Raw genomic sequence first — 6,546 nt, forward strand, 5'->3', positions numbered from 1 at the left:
TGCTCCGCATACCGCACGACGATGCGGTGGAGCACGTGCCTCGCACGTGAAGGTTACTCAGTGACACATTTTCATTTTAATTCAAATATTTAGATAAAAAACAAAAAAATACCTTTATTTTTTTTGTTGCTGCTGCATTGCATGAGTAATATAACGGACTCTCTCATAAAAATTTACTTAAATTTTTTATATTAAATATTAAATCGATAACCATAGATATTATATTTAATTTTAATTAAAATATTAAAAAATATATATTTTCTAATATCGTTGGTCTAAAATATTTATAAAAAAAAATTATTTACAATGTTTTAATCTTTAAATATGGAGCTAAAGAGAATCATGATAATACATATTTTTTATATAAAAATAATTAAAAAATTTACTAATAAAATAATAAAAAATATTAATAAATCTTAAATTTATTTTTAATGAAAAAAATGTTAACTTAATTTTATTTTAAGTTTCACTAAAACTAATTAGTAATGATATCCTATCATTGTTTAGCACTCCCTCCCAAGATATTTTGAGAATTTTAGAAAATTATCAAAATGGTATTTCATCTATTTTTATTTAAAAATATATTTTTTATTAACTTTGGTTAAATTTACCCGAACTAAAATTACATTACAGAATAATTAAAACTATTGTAGTAATTTTTATTTATCAAAGTTATTATAATAATATACCAATAAGAATATTTTTAGAATAAGAATAAAATATTTTTTAAAAAAATAAATGCTACTTTGATAATGATCAAATAAGAGACACTTTCTAATTTTCATTTTTATTCATCATTTCAACATGTTAGAGTGTATACTAAAAGTCTAACTTTTGGTATAAATATTTATCTAGAAATAATAATCACATTGGTCAAATATCTACATTTATAATAAATGTAGTTGTTTAATTAATTTATATTGTAGATAACATGGTGTGTGATGTCACACACAGAAGATCATGTTATCAGTTCTTTATAAATTATAAACAGTTGCTCACGACTAAGATGAAAAAAAATAAACCATTGGAATAGTCGTAGTGTAATTAGGTATTAGTTTATCTTGACTAATAAATTACACTAGTACACTCTAAGTGTATTGAGTATGACCATTTTAGGTAAATTCTTTTTATACTGACTTGATAAAAGAACTAGACCTTAGTTATTATGGAAGTATGTGCTCTTAATCCTAATATAATAATAAGTACATATATTTGATATTTATTTCTTTAATTTATCAATGGGTGAGATTTAGTTCGATAAATCAATAAGCCCGATAAGTTGGGAAATGATATCACTTATAGTGTGTGTTGTTGATTATAGAATGAATCTGTGTCCTAGTAATCTAGGTTGAGAATGCCCCTAAGAGGAGCTCATAAGGATTGTCATGTTAAACCCTGCAGGTGGACTTAGTCCGACATGACGATAAGGTTGAGTGGTACTACTCTTGGACTAAGATATTAATTAAGTGAGTTGTCAGTAACTCATTTAATTAGTGGACATTCATTATCTTAAACACAGAGAGACTAACACACTCATAATAAAAAAGAGCCCAAAATATAATTTGGGATTGGTGCGGTAGTTCAATAATAATTTTTTAGTGGAATGAATTATTATTGATGAAATTAAGTTATGTGTTCGGGGCGAACACGGGATGCTTAATTTCATCGGAAGACCAAAATCAATTCCTCCTCTCGGTCCCTATCGTAGCCTCTTGTATATAGAGATTTATACACACCACATACCCACCTTCTTACCCAACCAATAGGGGTCGACCAAGACAAGCTTGAAGCTCAAGCTTAGGGCCGGCCAAACCTAAAGGTTCAGCCTTAAGGTGGTCGACCAATAGCTTGGAGCCCAAGCTTAGGTGGCCGGCCACATTATATTAAAAAGGCTTTTTTGTTAAAATTATTTCTTATGTGGATATCATGTTTTTAAAAGAGAGTTTAAAATTTAAATCTTTCCTTTTATAGCTTTCTACAAAAGATTAAGAAAATATTTGAAATCTTTCCTTATTTGTAGATTGAAAGGTAGATTTTAATTTTGATAAACTTTCCTTTTTAACCATGTTCATGATTTAAAAGAGAGTTTAAAAATTAAAAATTCTCTTTTATAAGTTTCTACAAAAGATTAAGAAAAGATTTGATATCTTTCCTTATTTGTAGATTAAAAGATATTTTAATTTTTAGAGATAACTTTCTTTTTATCCACATGTTTAAAAGAAAGATTTTAATTTATAAAATTTCCTTTTTACTAACCAATCATGAAGGGATTAAAATTATTGGAGAAATTTTAATAAATTTTTGGAGACAAATTAGGAAGTTTTAATTAATTAAAACTCTCCTTGTTTATAGCTTGTGGTGGCCGGCCATTATTATTAAAAGAAGAAAATTATTTTTAATTAAAATAATTTTCTTTTTCATGGCAAAAGAATTAAGGAAGTTTTTATTAAAATTTCCTTATTTGCCAAAACCAAGGATTATAAAAGAGGGGGTAGAGGTGCTTTAATGGTGAACGACTCTATTATTCTTCTCCTCTCTTTTCCTCCTTGGTGGCCGACCCTAGCTTCTCCCTCTTCTCTTCTTCTTGTGGCCGGCGGCAACCCCTCTTGGAGCTCTTGATGGTGGCCGGTTCTAGCTAGGAGAAGAATGAGAGAAAGGAGGTTTTGTTTCTTGCATCCCTTGGAGCTTGGTGGTTGTGGTCGGACCTCTACTTCTCTTGGAGAATTGTGGTGGCCGAAACCTAGAAGGAAGAAGAAGGTACTTGGTGGTTCTTGTCTCGGAAGATCGTTGCCCACACAACGTCTGAGGTTAGAAGAGGAATACGGTAGAAGATCAAGAGGTTATTTTTGCTTACAAAGAAAGGTATAACTAGTAATTATTTTCCGCATCATACTAGTTTCCTTTGTATTGTTATTTTTGGAAATACCAAACACAAGAGGCATATGATTCTAGAGTTTTCTAAATAGTTTTTCGAGTTTGTGTTTTCTTCTTTTTCAAATTTGTGATTCGATTGTTCTTTTTGGTTAACCTAGAGTTATTTAAGGAAATAAATATTAGCTTTCCTTAAAAGGCTTTGCCTAGGCGGTGGTGGTTGCTCCCATATCCAAGAAAACCATGTGCCTCGTCATGCAGTCCTGGAAGCCAATTTTAGAAATTAATATTTATGGAATTAATAACTTAGGTAGATTTGAATCAAAAGTGTTAAGTTCCGCTTGCGATTCAAATCTAAACCATTAAGAACAGATAAGTTAAATTTGGAATCAATGATGTTAAGTTCCGTTTGCGATTCCTAATTTAATTTTTAAAGAACACAATAGGTTATTTAAGGAAATATTCGACACTTGTACAAAAAAATTTTGTACAGTGGAACCGGTACGATTTTCTTAGGACTAACCAATAATTAGTATCAGAGCTAGGGTTTGCCTCTCTATGTTTGGTTTTCAAATTAGGTTATGCACATGTTATACATAATTTAGGCAGGATAATAGTAGGATGTGCTAACTTTATGGTTGCAGGCTCCAACTATTATGGCTTATAGATGTTGTGTGTGATTGGACCCTTGGACATGTCAAGGGCATTATTTTTGTGTGTGCATGATTGTATGTAACTAATACAGCAGGAGCTGTATTAGCCTTAGGATTTTAGAATTTTAATTTCGATCTAGAATACATGTACATTCCCTTGTGGAATATAGGATCAATATATGTAAAATTCTATTTTTGTCGCGGATCGGATTCTTGTGAGGCGTGGTACTTTTGGAGTACCAGAGGCATAGCGGAATAAGAAGCAAGATGGATGCGACAACTCGACCCGATGGCGGTGGCTAAAGATGGCAGCAGCTAGGGTTGGAGCACATGGAGGACAATAACAGGAAAATGCCATAATAGTTGGAAAATAATTTCTATATTTATTACTTTATTTACTGTGATGTGTGTGTATGCATGTGATGTATGCTAGGATAACTTAAAATTCCTCACTTTAAATAACTAAGTGGGAGAGGGATTTATTTTAATAAATTCCATGGTCTCCATTACTAGTTTGTAAGTGATGCAAACAAACTTGCGCGTTGGCTCTGAGTGCCTTCCTCCATATCGGATGAGTTTGTTTGCGGATCACTAGATCAAACTTCCATTTAGGATGACTATAGGAAATTAATTAAGAGCGTGTGATCTTCCCTCAACGGAAGGGGCATAATCTTATTAATGGACTTAGTGTCAAGTAATGGTATACACTTAGGCACGTCTAATAGTATCCTCCCCATCGGAGTCACTGCTATTATTTGTGTGACTGAAGAAAACCAACTATTAATTTGTCATAAAGATATGTTGACAAGATAATAAAATTAAAACCTCCTCTTACAAATGTTGAGATTTTGTATACGTCCACACTATCGTGGCATACAAAAATTCATGATGTATGAGGTAATTTTATTTGTCAGTTTGACAAGGAAATAAAATTAATGGAAAAAACCCCTCTAACAAATGTTTGGTTTTGTATACGTCCACATTATCGTGGCATACAAAATTCACAGTGTTTAAGGTAATTTTATTTGTCATAAAGACTTATTGACAAGATAATTAATGGGTAAAACCCTCCTCTTACAAATGTTCAATTTTGTATACGTCCACCTATCGTGGCATGCAAAATTCACGGTGTTTGAGGTGTTGGTGAATTTAAATAATATTGTTTGAGAAATCAATGTTATTTTAAATTCAAAAGTTTTGACCAAATATTTGATCAAAGATAGATCAACTATTAATTTTATTCGTCATAAAGTAAAGTTGACGAGATAATAAAATTAATGGATTTTTTTTTTTGATATACGTCCACACTATCGTAGCATACAAAATTCATGGGGATTTTAAGGTGTTGGTCTTGACCAAATATTTTTGTGATTCTTAGGATTTAAAATGTTTGTCAATCCCCTAGTTGTTATACTATAGAATAGACTTAGTAGTCCCAATTGTAATGATTGGAAATAGGACTTGGACATTTAGGTAGACTGCCCTCTTAAAACTAAGAACAAAATATGTGTATTTGATTCATTAGTTAATACATGATTAGTGGTGTTATCTACCGGTACCTAGTGTGTAGATACGGGAGCCACTAATCATGTTTGCAATTCATTATAGAGGTTCCAGGAAACCCGATAACTATATGAAGGAGAAATCACCGACTACGTGGACACTACTGCAAAAGTAGCAGCTATTGCAGTGGGAGATGTTTATCCTATGATAGGAATAAAAATGATTTTTGAGAAATTGTCTATATATACCAAGTTTAGAAAGAATTCAATTCCGGTTTCTAAACTATCAAAGAATAGATATTCTGTCTATTTTGATAACAAACTTGTTATCAAGAAAAATATAAAAATTATCTGTTCTGGTACATTGGTTGACAATTTATAAATCTAATAACTCCCACGATGTAATAAATGGAAATTAATAACACATCTTCTAACTATTAAGAGAAAGCAACCTTCAGAAATGAACCAACTATATCTTTGGCATCAAATGCTAGGTTATTTTAACTTAAGTAGGATTCATTGGTAGCTGATGAACTTTTGGATTCATTGGTAGTGGAAATCTTTCCAACCTGAGAGTCTTACTTGGAAGGAAAAATAACCGAGAAGCTTTTAAATCTAAGGGGTATGGAGACAAAGATATAATGGAATTGGTTCATTCTGATTTGTGTGGTCCTATGACTATCCAGACAAGAGGTAGTTTCGAATATTTCGTCTATTTTATAGACAACTATTCGAGACACAGATAGATTTACTTGATACACCGCAATTCTAAGTGCTTTGATTAGTTCAAAGAGTATGAGGCTGATGCGGAGAAATGTCAAAGTAAAAATTGTTAGTTAGAGCCCTAGAGCCAATCATTTGATGATTGTATGGACTCATGTATATCATATTCATGTATATATATTAAGGCATTTGGTTTTTGGTTATTATGCTTATTTGTATTAATGTCAGATAAAATAAGTATAGTAACATCCTAGAGTAGAAAGGTTCCTACCTATATCAATCGATTGGTTGAATCGATAGTGAGATGATATAGGGAACACTACTCTAAATCATTCCTAGTCGAGTATTAACATTCAGGGACAATGTTAATACAATAAGACTAGCATGTAGGTCAGCTCGATGACTTGATCTCACAAGTCATGAATATAGAGATATCAAGCTGACACATGGGTATGCATTAGAGAATGTATACTGAATGACCCGCCATGAGAAAGTATCATGGATCGTTATATGAGTGTCATATACTTTCTCATGTGGCTATTAGTATGACTATTAGTCCTTAGACCTGAAGTCACCGTGGATCCCTACATAAGGAGTTATGTACTTTGGTTTCGTCAAACGTCACCCGTAACAGGGTGGACTATAAAGGCGATTACTGGGTACGTAACAAATTATGCAGAGGGATGTGAGTGATGTAGATGGGATCTATCCCTCCCATATGACGGAGCGACATCAATATTCTTGATAGAGTAAGACCACGAAGTGCATGGCCATGCCCAAATGAGTCAACATTAGAT

This window comes from Zingiber officinale, chromosome 8A (genome assembly GCF_018446385.1).
Source record: "Zingiber officinale cultivar Zhangliang chromosome 8A, Zo_v1.1, whole genome shotgun sequence".
In the NCBI taxonomy this organism is placed as follows: domain Eukaryota; kingdom Viridiplantae; phylum Streptophyta; class Magnoliopsida; order Zingiberales; family Zingiberaceae; genus Zingiber; species Zingiber officinale.